The sequence below is a fragment of the Penaeus monodon genome, chromosome 7 (genome assembly GCF_015228065.2).
Source record: "Penaeus monodon isolate SGIC_2016 chromosome 7, NSTDA_Pmon_1, whole genome shotgun sequence".
NCBI lineage: Eukaryota > Metazoa > Arthropoda > Malacostraca > Decapoda > Penaeidae > Penaeus > Penaeus monodon.
This window is the reverse complement of record NC_051392.1, coordinates 46,794,753-46,806,741: the sequence shown is the minus strand read 5'-3', so window position 1 is coordinate 46,806,741 and position 11,989 is coordinate 46,794,753.

Here is an 11,989-nt window from a genome sequence, read left to right as displayed (position 1 = left end):
CACAAGATGGAACACCAATTGAAGGGACTTACACTACGGAGAGAGACTGAAACTGTAAAAAATTAGAACACTGGAGGAAAAAAAATACCGGGTGACATATTTTTACTAATCAATTACGTCTCAGAAACGGTGAAGTTAAACGAGGGGGTTCTGGTTTGTGAAAGAGAAAAGGAGGTCATAGCAAAAAAAAAAAAAAAAAAAAAAAAAAAAAAAAAAAAAAAAAATCACAGGCGATTATAAAGATTTAAAGAAGTTCAGGTTCCGAACAGGACTGTTAGTGAAGAGAACGACATTCCAGAAAACACTGTGCGTGCAAGAAACACGTCCGTTCAAAAAGTTATATGCTAATACATCAGATGGATCCTTCTAAGTTTTCCGCCAAATTTAAGAATGAAAGTGTAGAACACACAAGCAAGAAATTCTGTTACATACTATCTCTATATAATTTCATTTAATTATTTTGTGTGTAAATGTCCCAAAAAATCAGAAAGTCCTCCCAAAAATGACAATCCGTCCTTTTATTTAATATCTACCCGTTGCGTATGTACATATATTTTTGTTCAGGATAACCACTAATACTAAATATTTACGTTTTTGATATCCATAAAATATTTAGAATAATTCGTTAATAGATCCTTTAATTTCAAAGAATTATTGATTTATCTGCATAACGTGTGATTTCTACATTAGTTATGCCTTTCGTATTCTTCTTAAAAGATTACTTTAAAGAAAATGAATAAGCTTTGGGGGACAACTCAATAAATCTAAACCTGCTTTGGAACTTACTATTTAGTTTGTATATAAATATCAAGTTCGAATGAATTCTTACTGAGAAAAGGAACAGACTGAGAGAAAGACTGCTGATAATGGGGAATCCCACGAGACATTTTGTTTCCTCTATACAGTCACAACCTACCAGTGAGACGAATACATACTTCGCTATAATCTACCACAAATTTGCCGCTATAGTGTGAGAAGCAATAAAACAAAAGCATTTTCACTATGGTATCTTCTGCACATATGGCAGATAGTGTCATTAATCGACTTGTAATAAAACAAAATCTAATCGATACATATCATGAGACTGCGCCTGCGTTATATATATATATATATATATATATATATATATATATATATATATATATATATATATATATATATATATACATACATATTTATATATATATATATATACATATGTATATATATAATACATACATATATATATATATATATATATATATATTATATATATATATATATTATATATATATATATATATATACATATATATACCTTCCGAGTTTCATGACTTAGTATTTTCCGTATCCAAAAACTTGGATTCGAAACATTTCCCTAAACACTATCTTAATTTTGCTAAGGCTGTATAAACTCCCAAGTGTTTCATAAATCTTATGGTTAGATTATCGAGACGTGTTTTCATTCTAAAAACATTTTTACACATCAAATTTTACTCAAAATTGGAAAATGAAATAATTGTGTTTACAAAATTTGAACTGCAAAAAAAATATTTTTCGAATGTAATCATATCTTTGCATCTAATTAATTTTTATGCGGCTGTTTCTGTGTGCAAATTTTTCATGCTTCCCATCATTCATCTGAAGCATAAGTTTTTATTAAATCGTGGTGTAACGTCGGCCAAAGGATATCCTTTCCTTTCAGATCTAGCGGGACAGATAAAGGAAGGCGATCTATACGGATACGGAAATTATTCCACAGCCTAACATATCTGAGAGAAGGCCTCACATCACAGCAATGGCAGGATGCCTTGTCTTCTCCAGTTATGCCAAGCGGTGTACTTGTAACATAGTACAGTGTACATCATGTTAGCCACCTTCTTAATTCCTATGTCATTTCTGAAAAGTAAATCAGTCTAAAAAAAAATGGCGGAGTGTAACCATGTTACCAGTGTAAGGCTTTATATTGAGACTGACAGTTTCGCATGCTTGATATACAAACATACACAGCACGCTTATTGTTGGGTATGTATATTTCTTCCTTTCTTTCTGTTTTATGCACTTATTTATTTATTCCCATTTTTCTTCTTTACAAAAAGCTCCCCTAGCATGCAGTAGCACCGGGATCAAGGTTCGCCAGCAAACATTCCCCTCATTCATCACTAGTTCATCTTGCCGACCTGTGTCACTGCGTGAGATAGGGTGGCCAGGGTGCCAGGGTTATTCACTAGATGCTAGCGGGAAAGTGTAGCTCCCAGGCCCCATCCTCGTGGAACTGAAACTTTGCCCCGACCGGAACCTCATTCCAATCAGCGGCTTGAGAGCTTTCGTCCAGACAACGGCATCGCCCTCCATCTCCTTTCCGAATCCCTCCCGCGTCATGTCGCGGACCACTTACCATATGGCGCCTTTGCCCGACTGGAAAATGAACTCGTGCGGTTTCTTCAACTCCTCCCTCTGCAGTTCGAGTGCCATCGCTCGCTCCTCAGGAAAGCATATTAATCAACAAACCCTGTGTCGAACATGCAGTCCATTTCGATGTCGTTGATGGACAGTTAAGAGCCCATCTAATGTCTTCTGTCGATGTCTTCGGAAGCGATTCAGTGCTCAGCACTTGCAGGTCGAGGTCGAGGAAGCTGCGTGTGGCCGTCAGGAAGTCGAGGCCGAGGAGGTTGAAGCAACCATGATCAAGAGAATGCGAGTACTAGGTCTGCTCAAGTGCAGGTTATGGCGTCACAGTAGTAGAATTCAAATAGAAAAGGGTGAAAACCTAATAGAAAATGTTATGTATAAAAGAAAATGTAAGGCAGATCAGAGTTTGTGGGATACTTCGATATTATATATTCTGCAAATTTTAATGTGGGGGCTCTATATGGGGAAAATCCATTCCGAATATTCTTGTAATTTTTTTGGCATATTCTTTAAAGTACCAAGCTTTCGGAAAGTATGTACTTAGGGAATTGGTACTCTCATCTCTACGTACAGGGTACACATTTACCACAAAAAGTGATGAAATAAGGATATTTCACGAATTATCGATGACACGAAGATTTATTACATTAGACAAACATGCCCAAACCAAATGTCATATAAGGGTAAGTCCGATATGCGAAACTTATCCTCGTCTGGGCTGTGCCATAAGGAGAGCCCGGTCTGCCAAATGTCATCAACGGGTGGATATTTTACATTAGTACTGAACACCCTAATATCAGCCTCCGGGCTAGTACAGTGGTAACGTGTCGGCCTCTCATCCGAGGGGTCGGCGGTTCGCCTGGAGTCGACACAGGCCGGGCTTCCTTCGCCCTAAGCTTCGCATTTCGGACTTAACCTTACCCCAATATCATGGCACATTAACTATGTGAAGAATAGACTTTGTGACCTATCGACAAATTAATTTAAAAATAGATATGTATTAGAATTTAGATTGCATACGTAAATTAGAATCGAATGAAATACAAGGGTTATTTCAGATATTATTTTACTTCACCAATTTACATAGTTTGTTTTTCAGCTTTCTTGGCGAATGTGACAAGTTTCTGTTTAAAATTCTCAAACGAAAATACAATCTACATCTCACAAAAAAAGTTAACAACATCACGTGGTAACTTAACATATTTACAGATTTCTGTACACACTTTGGATACATACTTTACCTCAGCCTGTAATGATTTGTCTTCGTGGTAACTGATAAACAATTTCTTCCATTAGAAAAAAAAATCTGTTGTTGGTGACATTAACCCATTCTCTTTTTAACATATGAAATCTATCCAGGTCTCCTTTTCAATAAATTAACTAGAAAAAAATATACTGAGGGAACTTCTTGGTAATGAAACCCCTAACATATCTCAATGCTTCAATCTCAATAGATTACTCCAGGGTCTCTTCAAATGCTAAGTCCTCATCTTCACCATGTTCATCCATGCCGTTAAGATCTAGTATTGCAAAAAGCATAGAGGACATCATTAGTTCAGAATTCAGATCTGAACTACCACACGGGTAGGTCCTATTAAATTTGTGTCATTATTTACACTCTGAGCATCATGGCGCCCTCTAAACTCTGCCCACAAGGAAAAAATTAACTGTATGCTTAAAGTGTACAGGAATGTGCAACGCCCATTTGTCTAATCCAGCAAAAAAAGTGCTCAAGTCCGTTTTGACTGAGTCTGTAGGTCATGATATACTTAACATTAAATCTCTGATTTACCAATGCATATAACACAAACAAAAAGTTACAAGATATAATGAGACAATTTTGAAATGGATAGAGACTACTCTTTTTTACAACCTGTATAGTTGTGGCTGTGGTGGGCATTTCTAGAAGAATTTTACTATGATTTTGTAAATGAATGCCAAATGCAGCTTTTGATCCTTTGATGTCATTCGGCGTCCTAGAATTAAAGAAATCAAACCATGAATCAACCAATGATATAAAATTACTAGTATCCTGCCAATCTTTACTTTTAAAGAGATTTTTCCGTCCAAAGTACTGCAAATATTTGGCAACTGTGTTTGACATGAGTTGAGCAGCCAGTTTCTCATTCATCCTGCATATACCTTTACCATTTAAATGCTTATATGATATTTTATGGGCAGTTTTAAGATCCGATGTGCTCCTCATCATAAGTTCTCGAACATTGTCATTAGTAATGTTTCCGAATGAACTGTTAAGAGTGAAACCATGGTCGAGAAAGTTATTTGTTAGGAGCTTAGTAAGTGAGGAGTATCAGCAAAAACATAAATTTGTCTATCTGGATGAGTTGGATTTGGGAAGCTGTGTTATTCATATCAATGCCGAAAATTGTTCCTTAGTTTAACATTGGTGGGACAAAGATCATTAACTATCGCTGCTTTAATCATTCCAGCATTTTCTAATTTAACGACCAGATCAAATATGTTTTTCGACATATCAGTATCCCGTTGCTGGTTAATCCCCTGATCAGAACACATTGAACTTTGTTTTTGGGAGAATGCACAGTATCTGTAGCTATGTCATAAGACCACTCTTGTGATACACAAAGCCTCTCAAACTCTGACATAGTATCAGTTTTGTGTTTTAATATGTGTACTATTGATATTAAGAGACCAGGTTCCACATTGAGCTTGCCTACCCACCGATTAATGGAGGTTATTGATGGCAAAGGGATTCTGTCTCTGTTTCTTAGATGACAGTAAGCATTAGCGCTCAAACTTCTTAAATTTACAGCTCGACTTAGATCTCCGTCTCCCCTCTCTGCTACTTTACGTTTGCCTTCAAGAAAGGTCTTAGTTTGAATATCAGAAAAGCGAGCTCTTAATTTATCTTTTACATCAGATGTAAGAATGTCAAAAGCATTTCTGATTTTAGCATGAAGTTTAGAAATACGTTTCTGACATTTTCTTTTTTCAATAAAAGTTTATCCCTATCCATACTAACCATAGAAAGCTGCTGGTTTAATGCACATATGGTGTCATACAAGAAAGTACTAAAGTTGCCATTACCAGTGTGTATCATGTCACAAGTATCTGAAATGTTCCTTTTTCTCTGGAAGATGCCTTCCTCTTCAAGTGTTGGATCTCCTCTACTGGTAACTTCTGGGTGCTCTGAAAATGTTTTAACAATTAATTTACAGCTATAACCCTTTATGGATGATGAAGAAAAGGGAGGAAGGGTGCGTGTGATTGGGAAAAGTAGGAAAGAAAGATTATGGGACGAGGAGCTGTAGGCAAATGGATAAAAGATATTTCTTAAGGATTGGTCTGCGTAAGCTTAGAGAAAAAAATGAGGACATATGTTTGCAAAGAAGGACTATAATTAAGGGGAAAATATTCTAATAGCACTGGCACTAAAATCGCGAACTGTATTAATACCTCTGGCATCAGAAATGCTGTTTGTGTGTTGGTAGCCATGCTTCAGAGGTCACATTCTGCTCTACCCTTGCAGTTGAGACGCGGGTGTTGTGAAACAAATTGCTTACAAATCTGCAATAGCATTTCACACTGACACAAGGGAACTTCCTCGCACTACAACATTGCTTTTCGTCCCTGATTTTGAATCACAGATAATTACTCACTGCAGACATAAATCCTGCGCACAAAATTTGCATTAGAAGCCGGTATGTGTTTGGCACATGCATCAGGGGTACATTCGCTCCCCCTTTTTCAATTGGGATATAGGGGGTGCCAAATTTTAAAATTAATTACAATACCGAATTGCAGTTTACCTTATTAAATAATGTATGTAATGATTACCTAAAATAATTATGATTACGAAAAGTAACAAGCCGTGGGGCCGAGTGGTTAGAGATCGGATAAAAGGTAACACCGGCACTCCCCGTGGAAAGGAACTGGGGACCCACCACGTACTCACCCCAAAGACATCACAAATGAAAACTACAATTAATATCATGCGTGCCCAGGGCCGCTAAAACATGAGCCTCCCGAAAAAAAAACGAAAGGTATGCATAATTATATAACATATATTTTGATAAATAGTCACCCCTAACTAAAAATTTTATTACTTGGTAAAGGCATGTCACCACCTGTTTATCGCCCCCACTCCTCCTGTCTCCCGGTCAAAGCCACTTTTTCCCTTCTCTGGAAATCCATTTTGGTTTTATCAAGAGGGGGCACTATTAATTTAAAACGTAAAGTGTGAGCTGCTCCCCTGTACATTCCCCAAGTCATACTTTTATGAACCCACACTATAAAATACTTTAATATAAGGGGGTTTCTGTGATTAATTTTCAGTTTAGAGGTAACTGAGAAAAGGGGTAATATCAAACAACTGAAAACTTACACTTCTTGATTATTGAATTATAAATCATTAAATTTGTACAATAAAAACCTTAATGACACAGTGTTCATTTCCCCACAATGTGTGTAGTTTAACTGCCCCTTCTCTTATGTCTTCCTTTTTGAATCCTTTGTCTTACAGACTTTCCTAAAATTTCCTTTTTTTCTTCACTGTACATTTCAAAAGATTCCAAGGGAGGTATTGTTTACATTGGTCCATCTCACCAAGGACATCTCGAGGCAAACAAAACGGAAAACCCCCCCAAAAAAAAAAAATTTCCCAAAAAAAAAAAAACAATTTTTTATTTTTGGAATGATAGAACAATAAAAAAATTTAAATAACTGATTTCGTGGGGAAAAAAAACTACTTTTTTACAAAAAAAAAAAAAACAAATGGGTATATTCATGCCATTATTTTCGATCTGAGAATTTTATATTTTACATTATTTTTTTTATGAAACCCTCCTTTTAGCATATATAGATTTTCATTAAAACCCAACAACATTACTCCTTGAATGGGTTTTTAAAACCCAATAACAAAAGAGAAAAATTTGAATGGTTCCCAAATGCCCCGTGTCAGCCACAGCTTTAAGATATCAATTTACCCTGGTTTTCCAATTTGTTCTCAAATGATTATTTGTTATTGTTCTGTAAAAGACTAAGGTATTTATAATTTTTTTATTGATATTAGTACAGTTGAATGTTCTTCTTTCCTGGTATTTAAAGAATTTTTCTATCCTCTTTCGGGCATTTACCAAAACTTGTTTTTGGTTTCTCTCTCTTTGGTTATGGTTATAATATCAGGGTTTTTAAAACTGTATATTTTATCATTTTTAAAATCTCTCAGATCACATATATTACAAGCTATGGTTTTCTTAAATTATTGCTACGCCAGTGGGTCTTTGTTTCTGTGCGAAACATGTTTTAACATGAAAAGGGACCTGGCATGTTTTAACAGGAACCTGGGAAAACATGACGCGTGGCTGGACAGAGGGCGAGGAAAAAAGCCAAGGGGGAGAGGGGTTTGGGTGTGTCCTGTGAAGACCCGTGTGTCCCCTGGTGCCCTGAAAAATTTTGTGTTGCCCTGTTATAAGCGTATCGTGCAGTTGATTTCGGGTTTCCCCCCTTATTGTCCCTATAAAAAGTTAGGGTAAATAACTTGTGGAAATAAAAAAAAAGACTGTCAGGTGTGTTTATTGGGCCCCTGCCCGCATTGGCGTTTCCCCTCGTGGTGTTCTGGGACGCTGGGTGTGGGGGCCTTTTGGGAGCTGTTCAGTGTTCACGACCCTGTGGATAGCACGCGTCGCCTAGCCTGTTTTGTTGGTGGCCGAGGACTAGGCGGTGCGTAACAAATGGTGTAGGAGTGGGATTTGTAAATTTTTGATAGGAGAGGCCGTTATCATATCGTCCAAAGATGGCGGCAGCCATGGGGGAGGGGAGGCTTGACTGAGGCAGGTCGAGGAGGTAAGCCGACCCCAGATGGCCCTGATCACTGCCAGCGGCCGGTATGAGGGAGGAAATGGCACAAAGGGTAAAAGAGCAGGCACAGAGGGACGCGAGCAGGCGCCCACTCGTCGAGATGCAGGAAGGAGGGCAGGGGAAACATTTCTCCCGACTTGTTGAGGTGCTACAGAGAATCTTGATTGGAGATGGAAAAACTCAGCAGTACCCCGAAAAGGCCTGCAACAGCTGAAGGTGAATGATGGAGGAGGTCAGATTAAAGGGCGGGGTTTCAGGGCTGAGGGAGGAAGTGAAGGGGGAAAAGGGGGCCCGCACGAGGTAGAAAACGTTGCAAGCAGAGAAGGCAGACGGGGGTTTGGCAAAGAGCCAAAGTGTCAATTTACTGGGGTCTGCCTGGGGTCCTTGGCAGGAAACCCCCGGGCCCCCAGCGTGTTCGGAGCATGGTCGCTGCAGAAGGCTGGGGACCCATGGGAAACCCGCCCCCTTAGGTATAGGTGGCGGCAAACTCGGCCCCGGTAAACCCCGCCTGGTTGCCTCCCCCCCCCCCTTCCTCCCCCCGGGGGTTATTTTCACGGCACGCGTTCCCACCTGCCCCCTGGGCCCCCGACTTTCTTGAAGCGTAAGCCAGTGAGTAGAGGGGAAAGGGGGCCGGGGAGGTAATGTCGCCCAATTTTAAAATGGCCCCTGCAGCTGGTAACAGTGAAAGGGGGCCCGCGGTGGAAGTTTTGGGGGGCATCTGCCGGCACCCCAACAGCCTCTTCACCAGCGTGGCAGAGGTTTTTGAAAAGCCGTTCGGGTACCCCACCAGGCCGGGGTATATCGGGGCGTTTGAAAAAAGCGGATCGTGAGCGTGGAGACACTGTCCCCAGCTGGCCCCAGGATGTGGGGGCGCTGGAAAGGAGGTCGTACCCTGCGGTACGAAAGAGTTTGTGGCCCTGGCCCGCGTTTTCTTTTTTGACGCTTGAGGACCAGCAGCTGCAAATTACTAAAAGCAGGCCACCCTGGGGACCTGCAGGGGCGCTGGCGAGGGCTTGGATTTCGAGGCCTTCCTAAAGGCAACCCAGTGCCTGGGCCCAGCTGCTCACCCCCGCCAGACCTCCGGGGCCGGAAGGCTAAAGTGGAGAAGATACACTGGGAAGGGACCCCGAGCACTTTCAAGGCTTGTTTGGGGCTGCGGTGGGGAAAGGGCACAGACGTAGTCGGTGTCGGAGGGAGCAGAGAAACGCCTCTCAACCGGCGGTTTCTGATCCCTTTCCCAGCAGTGTGAAAGGGACTGGGGAGGTACGGTACCATTGATGATGCCCAAGGAAAGGAAAGTGGTACAGGCAAAACTCGGACGGGTGGAGAAGGGGGGCCGAAACCAGCCGTCCTCGGTTCCCGGGGCCCGATTGGGGTAAGCTGCCCGGAACAGCAGTGAGGGGGGAGGGTAAGAGGGAAAAGCCTGGGGACACGGGGGTGAGAAGTCCCTAGTGGGGGCCTGAATGTTGGCCACATGCGACTTCTAGCGCACCAAGAGACTGTGTGGTATAGGGGCATTTGTGCAGCTCAAGGGGCCAGTGGAGGCTCAATTGGCGTGGGCAGCACAGTGTAGCGGGCCGGGGAGTGGCGATCTGGACGAGCACGGGTTGCTGGGCCTTGATTACCTGAGCAGACTAAGGCGGTGCGACCTTGGACGGAGTGGTGAGGGTGCACGGTGAAGAGGGCCCCTTGCTTCCAGGGTTTGGCTGTGCAGAGGTATTTACACCCTGAGCGATGCACCTTGCCCCACGACAGAGCTAAAACCCGGTTTTGCGACTATCAAGAGTGATGGTGGAGAGAGGGCCTGTGGAGCCCTTTCAAACCTGCAGGGGGCTGATGGGAGGGGTTTGGGGCGGACCCTTGGGGGACAGGGGGGGGGTTAGTTACAGGTTGGTAGCTAATTTCCCGAAAAGGGCCCCAGAAGGTGCCAGCTGGTGAAAAGCTGGGCACTTGTGAGGAAGTGGGCATCCAGAAGAGTCGTCGGGGAGAAAAGGAGTTGGTTGGTGTGGGCCCGTTGCCGATTTCCCGAGATCTTGGCGCACCGTCTGTGGCGTTACCATGGGCCAGGAAGTACCCCGGGGCCATGGTGAAAAAAAAAGATACGTTAGCCCCAGAGCGGCGAGAGGGCGTGGCAGACGCGACCGAAATGAGGACGGAAATTTGGAGGTGAGGGGGAGCAACAGACGTAATGGGACCATGAGCCCGGGTTTGGGGGGGAGATACCCCTCTAGGTGCCACTGCCAAAACTACGCCGCCCACACCTCCCCAGAGCGACCCCAGCGAGAGTGAAGAAAACCCCGCGGATGAAAAAATTTTTTGTTTCTGAAACTGATTTACAATTTCGGTTACTTGTGTTTTAAAAAAATTTTTGTTTCCCGAGGAAATTTTTTTTAAATTTCTGTAGTTTTTTTCAGGTTAGGTAGTCAGAGCAGTCATTTTGTTTTTTGGCCCCGCCCGCCGAGTGGCGTTTTCCCTGTGGGTTCTGGGCGCTGTGGTGCTCGGTGCCTTTGGGGGGGTTCAGTGTTCACGACCCTGTGGATAGCACGCCGTCTGCTAGCCTGCCTTGTGTTTGGGGCAGAGAGACGAGGCGGGCAGCGTAACATTAATATGCATAATACCGGGAAATTAATGAATCTCTCCCGTAACAAAATAAAAATATTGGTTCTTTATTAAAATACCATATAGAAACCTAATATAACAAGCAACGGAAATATAACGCTACCCTCTAATTAAGAGAAGCATTAGGGGGAAAAAAGAAAACTGAACTTTGTAGGGTAAAAATCGCATTTTACAGTTTCCTTTTTTAGTTAAAATATTTTACGCCCGGGGTCTTTGTCTCGTGCGAAAACCATGTTAACATGAAAAAAGGGACCCGGGGATGGTTAACATGAAGGGACGGGGAAAACAGACACAAACTGGCTGTGAGCGGAGGAAACGGGGAAAAAAGCCAAGAGGGAGACGGAGTTTGGGGCTGCTCCCGGGGAAGACCTGTGGTGCCCTGGGACCTGATATAAAATTTGTGTTGCCCGTTTTAAGCTGTATCGTGCAGTGTGGGCATGTGGTTTCCCCCCGTATTGTGCCCATAGAAAAAGTGAGGGTAAATAATTGGTAAATAAAGGGAAAGACTGTCATTTTTTGTTTATTCGTGCCCTGCCTCGCCACTTGGGGGGTTCCCCCCGGGGGTTTTGGGGGCGCTGTGGTGTTCGGGGCCCCTTGGAGCTATTCAGTGTTCACGACCCGTGAATAGCACGCCGTCTGCCTAGCCGCCTTGTTTGGGGCAGAGGACGAGGGAGCCGGGGTAACAATATAAACATAATAGTACCGATACAAAAAAAAGTAAAAAAAAAGTATCATCTTACTAAAAAAATAAAAAATCTTTCTAAAAAATATTTTAAATATAATCATCTTACACAGCAAAGACTAATTAAATGAGGGATCATAAGAAGTATGTGTAAAGACCAAGTAAGTGAGGGATACAAAGGGGGGTCCGGAGAATTTTTTGGGCATTCTTTCTTTGGGCTTTTGCTCATTACACTGAGGCCGGAGAGTAGAGTGCGGCACTGCTTCTAGTTTAAATTTCTATTGGGATGCAAGCACAGGGATGTTAACCCAATCACCCCCCGGGTTTTTGTTCTGTCCCGTAGGTTTTTTTTACATACAGATGGTCCACAGTGCTCGCCCCCAAGAGTCTATCAGTAGGCCCACTGACCGATCTTTATTTCCCCCTTCCTTTAATTGGCGGGAAAAGCGTTTTTCCCTTT